Here is a 12,415-nt window from a genome sequence, read left to right as displayed (position 1 = left end):
CTAATCTACATACTCCTAAGGGAAAATAACGGGCAATTTTGCGTGGCCAATCCAACTAATGCTATCTGTTGTAATATAAACGAGGGATGGGTTTTGTGCAGTAATACAGAGATAGAGCCGAATGCAGCAGGTATCGATACAGCAACTGTACTAATAAGAATACAGACTGGGCCCAGTTCAGTCATTACTGAGAGAGTGTACACAGCATATTACTAACCAGCGTGGTGTTTTCTCATCTAAATAGAGACATGACATACTTAGTTTTGACAAAGACAAGGTCTATTCTAATATAAGCAGGGTCGATGTGCGCTGTAATTTAAACTGAGACTGGTTCCAGCGTATCAGCGCTAACAGAAAATAGGGACATGATCGAGTGTGATATAAACAGAGATGTGACCCAGTGGAATAAAAAGTGAGGCATTGCAGAATAAAGCAATAATTGAGAAAGGATAATGTGTAAAATGAGCAGAGGTATGGTTTGGCACATTGAAAAAGGAGAGAGCAGCTGGCGCAATAGAACTGTCTCCCAATGTAATTTTGTCAGATTCTGGTCATTGTATAATATAAACTGAGACAAAGCCGATGCAGTAATTTCAAACCAAACCTTTAGATTGATATAAACTTTGACAGGGGCAATTGCAGAAATAAATAAATCATGAAACAGAATAATAATTAGAGACAGAATATTATTCGGTATAAACAGGGAGGTGGACTAGTGCAGCAGTGATTGAGATATTGTCAATGTTTCTTTATATGTGGCAGGTTTCAGCAATGTAATAACTGAGACGGAGCCTCGTGTAATGCAAACAGTAACATATCCTGGTACATTATCAGGAGAGAGAGGGTCCAGTGAAGTAACAACGGAGATATAGAGTTTCATGCCATTAGACGAGGATTAATTCCGTGCTGTCATAACTGTCAGAATGAACGGTGTAATGTCAAATGAGGCTTGGTGCAGTGCAGTAACAACTGGGATTTTGTTGAGTACAAAATCAGCTGAGAATTATTATCATATAATCAGAAAAATGATTTAGTGTCATATAAACGGGGTCACGTTTCGGATGGACAGAGACTGAGTCTATTACAGAAATAACTGAGATGATCATCTGTATCGTGTCGTGCCAAAAAGCACAGTTTCACTGCCACCTCCTGGACGTGCTTTGCTATTGCAGGTGTTGTGAAACGCTGATTTCAGTTGCTGTTTCTTATTCTTTGATGGGCTGTATACCCAGCTGGTAAGGCCAACATATATTGGCAATCGCTAACACACTGAATTAACTGGTTTTCTAGACCATCATAGAAGGCACGTAATCGCCAAACACGTTTGCGCCTGCAGTCACCTCTGGACCAAACTGGGGAATGATGGAAGGTTTCCTTTTCTGCAGGGCATGAGGTAATCTGATATATTTCTTGCATTGGCTGCAATTACAGAAACGAACTTTAAATTCAAAATTGTAATTGCATTTTAAAACCTTTTGTAAGGGGATTTGAGTATATACATTGAGAAATTTGCCTACTTCGGAATTACTCTCCCAGAAATATTGCCACTATCTCCCTTTCAACATTGCTAAAGTACGTACAGCAGAGAAGAAGGCATTTTGAAGCTTCACGTATGTTTTGGCCCTCGAAAGGGGCAATTCATCCAATAACACTCTGTACCCCACAGTCTAGCATTTTGTTCATTTTCAGACCATATGCAATTCCATTTTGAAACCATTAATTGGCTCTGCCTGCACCACACTCTCAAACAGCACATTCCAGATCTGGATCACTCACTGTCTGACAATGTTTTTGGTGATGTCTCCATGTTTCTTCCACCAATTTACTTCAACCCGCGCCCTCTGTGTCAAGATGCTTCTGCCATTGAATAAGACTGTGGTGCAGCACAGTATCACATGACTTTTGAACGTCCATTCAGAGAAATATCCTCACAAACAATCTATGTCACACAGCATAAAACTCAAACAAGTTATTTAAACTGGATTTGACCTGAACAAATACACTCGGGCTGAATTGGTCAAGAAACACACAATTGGGATGATTCCTGCAGTGATGAAGAGAGTGAAGATATGAATGCTAAATGTGCTGACATACAAAGATAGATCGGAAATGTTGGCATTAGCGAGGGCATTGGGCATATCTCGAATATTGTGCACACTACTTGCCTCCTTTTCTTAAGAAAGATGTTAATGCGTTAGAAAAAGTTCAGAGGAGTTTCATTGAACTATTGCCAGATATGAGCGGGTTATCCTATGAGGAAAGGATGGTGATGTCAGGTTTGTGCCCACAAGAATTCAGAAGAGTAAGAGGCAAATTGACTGAAACCTTCAAAACTTTAAGAGGTGCTAACAGTGTGGATGTTGAGTGGAAGTTTCCTGTTGTCCAGTCTTGTGCCTGTATTGGATGTGTCTCTGAGTGCAGATATCTCGGGTCTTGGTTCTGCGTCTGTTTCCAATGCTGTGCTGTCCACGGGAGAGCGCTCTCTGATCACGTACCGAACATCGTGGCCTCCTTTTGCACAACGTGTCAATTTGCCGATATGAAAATGGGCGGAGAATAAAAATCCCATCGAATTACATTGCACCTTCCCGGTTCTTTGATTCAACCTTTAACTTCAATACATTTATTTGACACGAAATGCCCTCATTCTGGACTGAATATCTTTGAAATAGACAGCATTGAATTGCAAGCATGACTAACCGACAAAAGAAAGCGAATCACTGGGAAATACACATCCCATGGTACTTATTTTGAAATTGACCACAGTCAGTTTCAAACAAAAGCAAATAACTTTCAAGGGATATTGATCATCACTGAATTGAAAACATAACTGACCAACAAAACGAATCAAATCTCCGGGTAATACACATCACAATTTTCAGATTGGCTGTCGTCAGCTTTTACACAAAGTCAACTAGATTTAAATGGAGGGGAATCAAGAACTATCTGTTGTTCACACTTGAGCTTTTTTCACTATGGGTGTGAAACATTCAGGCGCATAAAATCCGGCCCTTGACAGGAAAGTCCAGTAGATCCGCACTGAGCATCGATTCCCTCATCTGTCTGAGTGGCTTTTCCTGTTTCTTAGTGATGAAAAGCCATTAAAAAGATTATTCTGTGAAATGTCCGCCATTTCCACAAGTTCACTTACAGTATCACTTGTATCTGTCTTTTTGAGCACACAGTACTATCAGATATTTCAGATGGTGATTAACCATATGAGTCTGCAGCTGGAAACCCATTAAATTCTGTTGGAGACTGAACAGGATGGGAATAAGTGCTCGGTGTCAAAATCGAACTTTCCTGTCAGTGCGTCAAAAAGGAGTTTATCATTTTCCAGCAGACATTTGAGAGTGATATCAGAGCAATGAAAACATGCCTTTAACATCGAGGTTCGGATAATGTTGAACAACAAATTCAAATTAAGGAATGCTCCATAGCAGACATCAGAAAGCTAAAATTTGACTGAAAGTTTTTGCCCGGTTTCGAACCGGGGTACTTTTTCGCGTGTTAGGCGAACGTGATAACCACTACACTACAGAAACAGCTAGAAATTTTATACAGCAAATCTGCCTGTCTGCAATGTTCAACTGCGCTGTGTTGCTGCAGGTTCCGATGGTTCGACTGAGAGCCCATGTCACTGAATTCAGGAAGATTACCGTTACTTTCAATCTGATTGTACACCTTATCCCGAACATCAAAATTTAAAAGTGTCAGTCTCGAAAATATCGAAAGGAGCAATGATTTCTGCTCATTCATTAATGCGTCATTTCCATCTTCCTTCGAATAATCTCAATCCATTATACTCAGTAATAAAAGCAAATTACTGCGGATGCTGGAATCGGAAACGAAAAGGGAAAATTCTGGCAAGTCTCACAAGGACTGGCAACAACTATAAGGAGTGAAAGGGGCTGACATTTCGAGTCCAGATGACATCTTGTCAACGCTCATTGTACAATTGTACTCTGTATATGTTTCAATATTTAGTTTCAGTGCACTCTGGGGAAATTCCCTTCCTGCACATGCGCCCAGGCAGTTACATTTTAATCTTTTAGTATGTTGAATCTTGATGATTATTATTCACATCCTCACCCGTCAGACTTTCGGTTCCTTCTCCTTTCGGGAACATTCTTTTTATTGCGTCTATTTTTCAATCACTCCAGCGCGGTGCGCTCTGGGAAAATACTGCAGCACATGCGCGGTTCCGCCACCTGCCTCTTTATAAAAATATGTATTTTATTTAATTTTAATTCCGCTCCGGGCGGGATTTCCGGGTGGGAATTTCTCTCACTTTCTGCATTTCTGAACCGTCGCTTTTTCCTCGGCGGGAGGAGGGACTGAAGGTGACGTCACGGCAACATGGCGGCTGGCCCCGCCTCTCTACATGACCCGGATGTTCCGCCAACGAGCAGCGGCCGGGCAGGAGTGGGCAAGTGGTTTTACTGGGAAGAGCAGCGTCCGGTCGAGTTACAGCGACCTCTGGTGGTCAGGAAGGGAAATAGCAGCAGCGCAGTCTCTGCCCCAAGGCTTCCCCAGTTCAGCTGCTCAGAGACACTGGGAACCTCGTCAACTGGAAACTTCAGCTTCTCACATTCACCCCTTTGTGTTCAGTTATTGTTTAATAGACAAGCTCTGTAGGGAAATCAGAAACAACTTGTTCACATTAAAAGGGATGGGAATCTGGACCATTCTGCTCAAAAGTCTCTGCTCGCCTTGAAATTTCAATTGCAATGTTCAAGGTGAGAATTTATAGATACAAGTCATGTTGCATGTGGAACGCTCATGATGCTACAATAAGATCAATATGGACATCTCACAGGATTGTGTGACTGGAGAAGATGTTAGAAGTGGAGTGGTTAAATATAGAGCTACAGGGTCTGAAGCTCAGTTTTGGGTAAAGAAAAATGGCAATAAAAAGAACAGAGAAAATTACGGCACAGGGACATGCCCTTCGGCCCTTCAAACCTTCACTGACCATGCTGTCCGACTTAACTAAAACCCCCTATACTTCCGGGACCATATCCCTCTATTCCCATTCTATTTATGTATTTGTTAAGTGACTTAAAAGTCACAACTGCATCCGCTTCTACTATCTCTCCCCGGCCGCGAGTTCCAGGAACCCACTACTCTCCGTGCAAAAAATCTGCCATGTCCATCTCCTTTAAACCTTGCCCCTCGCACCTTAAAGCATGCCTTCATCGGCCGGAGCATTTTGTTGCTGAACATTATCTGAATCTCGATGTTACACCCATAGTATCTTCGCTCTGGCCTCGGCCTCAAATGCTTTGTGTCAAATAAGAAATGATAAATTGTTTGATGCATTGCCAGGAAAGAAACTTTCCTATTTTGACACCTGCACATATCAGCAAGTCATCCAAACTACAAGACATTTTAATAGGTTTAGGTGCAGACTAACATAGTTAATCAACATCTGAAACATGGTAGGGTGAAGGAAGTCTGTATGATTCCAGTTTGGTGCTGAATATTATCAGAACCTCGATGTTACAGTCATATTATCTTTGCACTGACCTCAGCTTGAAATGCTTTCTCCAAAATCAGAAATGCTAAATTTTATGAAAAAAAATGATAAAATTGTGTAAATTCTCTGAGACATGTTGAATTTTGCCGAAAATGTATTTGAGGTTAGCATTTATTTAATATCCTAATCTTATTAAATGATTCTTTTTTTCCCGAAAAAATGTCTTAAAATAGTCGGTTGCTGTTCATTAGCAATCTCCTAACATTACCTTCTCCAGAGAAGCTGAAAATATGCTTGTCAGCATTTGCCTGAAAAAGTATGAACCTATTAAATACCTTTTTCATCGAAAGTAACAAAGAATTTGTGAACATCTTTTACAGAGTTGCACTGAGCCAACAGGGAGTACTACCCTGGAGTCTCCTGAATCCATAGTCAGACGCGTTACCCATTGCGCTACGGGCCGACATCGAAACGGTGGGATAATTGTTACATATTAGCTCGACGTTTCGAAAGTTTCAGGCAGAAACATTGTCAAAAAGTTTGTGTTTACTTGTGAGGGAAAGGTCCATTATTGAGATGTCTTCATTCATTTCCTATCAACCCGAATCGCCGTTGAATTGAGTAACAGCACTTCAACGGGCTGTCAAATTCTCGTCTCGATTCGGATTTGGTGATAAATTTAAATGAAATGCCCTTCGGCCAATCCGTCATCTGTATTTGCAAATTAAAACATAGCTCTGCCGATATTTGAACTCAGATGGCTGGATTCAGAGTCCAGGGTGCTCACCATTACACCACAGAACCCAACAGGTGGGCGGCACCTGAGAATCGTAGAACAATACTTGTGCCAATTTGAACAGCAGGGAGAAATATCAGTCCCGTTGCACAATTCATATTTATATTTTCCTTGCTGGTTCCTCCTGTAAAAATGAGTAGGCTACCGTCCACTGCATTAAATTTCACTGTAATTGACCACATTCAAACACCAATGTTTGCATCGAACTGACATAAACCTTACTGCAGTAAATCGACTGAACAACATCAGCTTTTCACAGCTCTGCTTTCATCACACTGGAAGCCAATGGAAAAAATATAAACAATTTCAAATCTTAACAGACAGGAAGGAGTGTGTGAGTGCGGACAATTGGCGCTGTGTACATTCCTCTAATCAGTATCTGGGAGAATCAGGTAGATGGGATCCTGGGGGTCTCGTGGTTAGGATTCAGCGCTTTCAGATGTCGCAGACTGGCCTCGATATATGAAGATTGAATGCATTTTTTAACGTAAAAGTAAAAAGCTTTTGGGTTTTCCTTTATCCGACTTGCGAAGGACTTCTCATGCCTCCTCCTATCTCTCCTAAGCCCTTTTTTTTAACTCATTCCGAGCTAACTTGTAACCCTATATAGGTGTCATCAAGTGTTGACAGTGGAAGTTTGGCCTGGTGTCACACTGGGTACCAGCTTTGAAGAAATGTTGCAACTTAAAGCTTTTGCAGAATGGCATGATGCGTATTCTATTGATATGAGTTTAGTGTAAGAGACAGTGTGCAAATAATTTGAACAAGTTTTAAGCGTGTTTAGACTGATGTGGTGAAAGCAGAGGCAAATTTGGGAGAATGAGGCGGTGTGAGAGGGGGATTGTTGCAGAGTGCTTGTGTTTTGGAGGAAGGATGAAAGTTTGAGATGCGGTTGTGAATGAAAGGAAGGTGTTGAACAGCAAGAGAGGCTTGTGCGATGTCACGTGTGAGATTTGAGTGAGAGCATTTGTGGGCATTTGGGGAATGAAAGGACAAAGTAAGGAAATTACAATGCTGCTGAGTGTGAAGGAAGAGAGAGCAGTTGGGCATGGTACTAGCAAGAGCAGCATTGGTAGTTCAGTGGTAGAATTCTCGCTTCCCACACGGGAGGCCCGGGTCCGATTCCCGGCCAATGCAAAGCTTCTTCTTTCTCCGTTCACTCTGTATATTGAATCGAATCTCCTGCCAATATTGGGGGAAAACAAGGGAAATATTAAGTCTTGGAAGTAAATCCTGAGGGAAATAGGTCACTATTTTCGGAAGGAGGTGCAGTTGTGAATGGTGTTATTGATGATTGAGTGGAAAGTATTGGATCGTTGGGCGACTGGTGGTTAGTTCCCTTCCCTCCCGTTGAATTCCTGCCTGTGATAAGAGACATGGATTCATTTTACCTGTCCGTTCATCGGAGAAAAACACTACAGCAGTGCTGCAGGATCAACGGAACTAAAGAGACTTGTATAGAATTGTAAACAGTGCGGTCATGCTGCAGTTCTGGAACAGGTTTTCAGAAATAGAATTGTGGTCACTGACACACTAGTTTAGAATATATTCAATTACTGCTGTCTCTGTGGCGCAATTGGTCAGCGCTTTCGGCTGTAAACCGAAAAGTTGGTGGTTCAAGACCACCCAGGGACGGTTTTTTGCTATTTTTCTCACTATCAGCATTCACGGGTAAACAATTGCCTGCTTCAACTCATTGAAAAGTTTGGAACTACGAGAGAAAATTTGGTAGTGTACAAGCTGAGGCATTGTATATACCTTTGATTCTGTGTGTGCCCTTGTATCTTTCGAGTTACGAGGATCTCTATATGTCTGCTCCTGAATCTTGGTGTATCTGAATCTAGTGTGCCCCTAATATGTGTCCCTGAATCTGTGTATGCCCCCCTGTTTCTCTGTAGGCTCCAATACCTGTGTGTGTGTGTGTGTGTGTGTGTGTGTGTGTGTGTGGGTGGGTGTGGGTGGGTGTGGGTGGGTGTGGGTATGTGTGTGTGGGTGTGTGTGGGTGGGTGTGGGTGTATGTGTGTGTGTGTGTGTGTGTGTGCCTCCCTGTAAATGTCTGATTCGTTGTGCCTTTTTTAAGACTAAACCGTGAAAATGTCTGACAAACGAATTGCAGAGGGCAGCAATGTTTACCCACTAAGATTCTGAATTTGATTACCGTCTGAAAACTGCTTCGAATGTACAATTTGAAGTTTCAAATAATCCCAACTTCAATCTCCAGACATTATCTCCCAATGGGAAATGAAGAACACGATTTATCTGCGGTGTCTGGTTATAAAAAGGACGAATACGCCAGCCGAAAGCCTTCTATAAACTCCAATCTCGGACAATATCGTTCAATATTCATATTTCAGTAACCGGTTCGCAGACTCACAAGCACCAGCGCCTGCAGTTACAGTGGTCCGCCAGCAGATGGTGGTGTTGTATCACTTTAATCACGCGGTTAGTGCAGCAGGTTTGAGGAATAATTATTTCCCTGTTTCCATGGAAAGGGAACAATTAGTAATGCAATGGCGTTAATATCTCTGTGAGTAACATTCACAGAGAAATCTGGCCAAGGATAGCGAATTTAATACTTGCCTTCCGGCTAGTGAACATGTCGATTACAAGCTAATTATCGTGTAACCTTGCATTTTAGTGATTTAAAGATTTGTCTATTCTCTCATCCAGACATTATCAAATAATATTTCATTATAATTGGACACATATCTACTTTTCGCTGGCTTTTCTATTCCTTGGCGCTCATTTTTTTTCCTTCGTCCGTTTAGAAATCCAGCCGAACCCTGCCTCTATATTGCGTTCTGTGTATATTTAAAATGTAGTTGCTTGTTATAATGTTTAATTCAGCACAATTCGAGCTCTAACTCACTCTGATCTATAACACACACTGTAAATTGCATGAGAGTCTCAAAATGACTAACTGTGCACTGATTTGAGTTATTAGCTCATTGTACCAATCTCACTGTCGAATGCTGACACGGGATTTTATTAAGTGTAATCGCAGACAATCCAATTTTCTGTTCCGAGCTTTAATCTGAATCTGAATGTAACTCAATGGGAGTTTGGGGCTAGTATTTCTTGGACATTCTCATCTCAGTATCCATCATAATTTCCCATGCCCTCCGCACCGCCCCCCATCACTCCACGCCCCCAGCGCCTCCCTCCCCCCCCCCCCCTCCACCTCCACCCTCCACAAACTCCACACCCCCACCCCCGGCCGCAGACCAACACCATTTATTAATCTCGATTCCACGTCTTCAGTTCACCACCATTAGTTTTAATAGTGACATTTATCAATCAGTTGGAGCGATGGAGGGTGGGAGGGCGGGGCTAAATACGCGGGGGTTCAGTGAGGTTTCAGAACTGGTGGAGCCACCAACTCCCACCCACTCTGACACGGTGCTACTCCATTCTGGAACGGGATTGATGATAAACTGTCAGCTAAACAGAACATTATACTCACCATGTAATCAGTTTCCGGAGGTGAATGTACCTGAAAGCAAAGGAAGGGAATATCATTTACTGCAGATGATAGAATGACTGTGTGACTATATCTGTAGTGACAGTGACCTGGGATGAAGCAATGGAGACAGTAATGATGATCAATGAGATACAAATCTCAGATATCACAGCAGAACTGTGAAAAGCTCATGTTGTTCAGCAGATTTCCCACAAGAAGCTATAGAAGAGGCAGAGGCTACGAATGATCTTTGAATGTGGTGAACTACAGTGAAATGTAGTGGAGTAGAGTGTATTATTATTCATTTTGACAGGAGGAAGCAGCAAGGGGAATGTAAATATAAATTGCCGGGATTGGGCCAATCGGTTTATTTTGTTTCTCCAGGCAGTTCAAACTGACTCAATGATCGCTCCTGTTTTCCATCAGGAAGGAATTCCAGCCCCTCCTAAATCTTGTGCTGGTCGGCAGCAATAAAATCTACATTCCCTGACCGGGAATCGAACCCGGGCCGCGGCGGTGAGAGCGCCGAATCCTAACCACTAGACCACCAGGGAAGATGCACGCAGCAACCTTAATCTGACCGATACATTGCAGCATTTTTCAAATTCTCCAGAACGGCTTGTCGAGGGAAAAAAAAATTGTTTTGATAGAACAGGAATGACTCCTTCAGCCAACAGCAAATTACTGCAGATGCCGGAACTTAAAAAAAAACTTAAAATGCTGGAAAATCTCACCAGGCATGACGGCATCTCTGGAGAGAGAATGTATGACAATGTAATTGAGTCTAAACTGCCCTCTGAAATGGCCCAACAAAATAGTAAGTTCAGTGGGAAATAGGGATGGACAACAAATACTGACAATGAAATCTATATTGTGTTAGCAGCATTTTATGAAATAATTAATAATTTTCATTTTGTTTCATTTCATGTCAGACAGGGTGACATATTCAGGGCTCTTATTATTTAAAACCTCAGCCCTTTAACTATTGAGACAGTTATGGTTCAGTCAGAGAAAAGTGATCCACTGTGATCCAAAACAAGGAATTGTAGTTGCTGCAAATCCCACTTCAAAACGGAAAATGCTGGAAGATTCATCAGTTTCAACAGCTTCTGTGGAGGGAAAGAGAGGGAATGATACAGGTTGCTGAGCATTGACCCTAACTGGAAGAAATTGATGATTTAATGGTTTACAGACAAGTACAGAGTCAAGGAAAATAGAGAGGGAGAGGAGGAAAGTACTAATAGTCTTTTGATCGGATGGAAGGCTGCAGTGATTGAATTACAATGGAGATGATTGTTGTTTGCTCTGACACAATCCCTCAGATCTGGGTTTAAATCTCATAATAAATGAGAACAAAACCTCTCGCTGAGTTCAGCGCTAAAGGCACCGCCTTCCAGTTATCTGGAGGCAGTTTTCATTCACAACTGTGAGATGAGCAACGTAGAAAGGAGGGAGGAACTCTGATTGAGCCGTGACACTTCTGGGGGAACGGAGATCTGGGATTAACCTAGGCATGAATCAAAGTCTAAAAACAACGTCGCCCAGCGTGGGGCTCAAACCCACGACCGTGACATTAAGAGTCTCATGCTCTACCGACTGAGCTAGCCGGACACATAAACGATGCTGTTTTCCTTAACCTAAAATGCATGGAGAAACTATGACTTTTCCATCTGGTGTCTCAGTTTATTCAGATTTCAACGTTTACAATGAACCCACCGACAGAATCCCCAAAGTTTCTATCCATCCCTCTCAATCATCAATTACATCATCCACACCTTTCAATTCTTAGCTTCACCTCTCCCAAACAGAGTGTGAGAGGGGGACACTGGGACAGACAGTCAGCACCTTGAGAAGAGTGTGAGCGGGGGGACACTGGGACACTGAGATGGACAGTCAGCACCTTGTGGAGAGTGTGCGGGGGGACAGTGGGACAGACAGACAGCACCTTGAGAAGAGTGTGAGAGGGGGACACTGGGACACTGAGACAGACAGTCAGCACCTTGAGAAGAGTGTGAGAGGGGGGACACTGGGACAGTGAGATGGACAGTCAGCACCTTGTGGAGAGTGTGCGGGGGGACAGTGGGACACTGAGACAGACAGTCAGCACCTTGAGGAGAGTGTGCGGGGGGACAGTGGGACACTGAGACAGACAGTCAGCACCTTGAGGAGGGTGTGCGGGGGGACAATGGGACACTGAGATGGACAGTCAGCACCTTGAGGAGAGTGTGAGGGAGGGGGACAGTGGGACACTGGGACAGACAGTCAGCACCTTCTGGAGAGTGTGAGGGGGGGGACAGTGGGACACTGGGACAGACAGTCAGCACCTTGAGGAGAGTGTGAGGCGGGGGGACAGTGGGACACTGGGACAGACAGTCAGCACCTTGTGGAGAGTGTGAGGGGGGACAGTGGGACACTGGGACAGACAGTCAGCACCTTCTGGAGAGTGTGAGGGGGGGGACAGTGGGACACTGGGACAGACAGTCAGCACCTTGAGGAGAGTGTGAGGGGGGGGGACAGTGGGACACTGGGACAGACAGTCAGCACCTTGTGGAGAGTGTGAGGGGGGACAGTGGGACACTGGGACAGACAGTCAGCACCTTCTGGAGAGTGTGAGGGGGGGGACAGTGGGACACTGGGACAGACAGTCAGCACCTTGTGGAGAGTGTGAGGGGGGGGGGAC

At 43.4% G+C, this 12,415-nt stretch overlaps 5 non-coding genes across 5 annotated transcripts; 2 read left to right on the top strand and 3 right to left on the bottom strand.

Annotated features, from left to right (window-relative positions):
- Positions 1 to 3,470: 3,470 nt before the first annotated feature.
- On the bottom strand, positions 3,471 to 3,545 carry trnav-aac (transfer RNA valine (anticodon AAC)). The gene has a single exon. It is a non-coding gene; the product is annotated as a tRNA-Val (tRNA).
- Positions 3,546 to 7,341: 3,796 nt separating this feature from the next.
- trnag-ccc (transfer RNA glycine (anticodon CCC)) lies at positions 7,342 to 7,412 on the top strand. The gene has a single exon. It is a non-coding gene; the product is annotated as a tRNA-Gly (tRNA).
- Positions 7,413 to 7,836: 424 nt separating this feature from the next.
- Positions 7,837 to 7,910, top strand: trnay-gua (transfer RNA tyrosine (anticodon GUA)). The gene has a single exon. It is a non-coding gene; the product is annotated as a tRNA-Tyr (tRNA).
- A 2,307-nt stretch (positions 7,911 to 10,217) lies between these two features.
- Positions 10,218 to 10,289, bottom strand: trnae-cuc (transfer RNA glutamic acid (anticodon CUC)). Its single transcript has one exon. It is a non-coding gene; the product is annotated as a tRNA-Glu (tRNA).
- Positions 10,290 to 11,273: 984 nt separating this feature from the next.
- Positions 11,274 to 11,346, bottom strand: trnak-cuu (transfer RNA lysine (anticodon CUU)). Its single transcript has one exon. It is a non-coding gene; the product is annotated as a tRNA-Lys (tRNA).
- Between the last annotated feature and the right edge of the window lie 1,069 nt (positions 11,347 to 12,415).

The sequence above is a fragment of the Carcharhinus amblyrhynchos genome, unplaced genomic scaffold, assembly GCF_965287045.1.
Source record: "Carcharhinus amblyrhynchos unplaced genomic scaffold, sCarAmb.v2.hapA scaffold_38, whole genome shotgun sequence".
Classification (NCBI taxonomy): domain Eukaryota; kingdom Metazoa; phylum Chordata; class Chondrichthyes; order Carcharhiniformes; family Carcharhinidae; genus Carcharhinus; species Carcharhinus amblyrhynchos.
The sequence above is the reverse complement of the archived record's forward strand: the minus strand, read 5'-3'. Positions and strand labels throughout refer to the sequence as shown.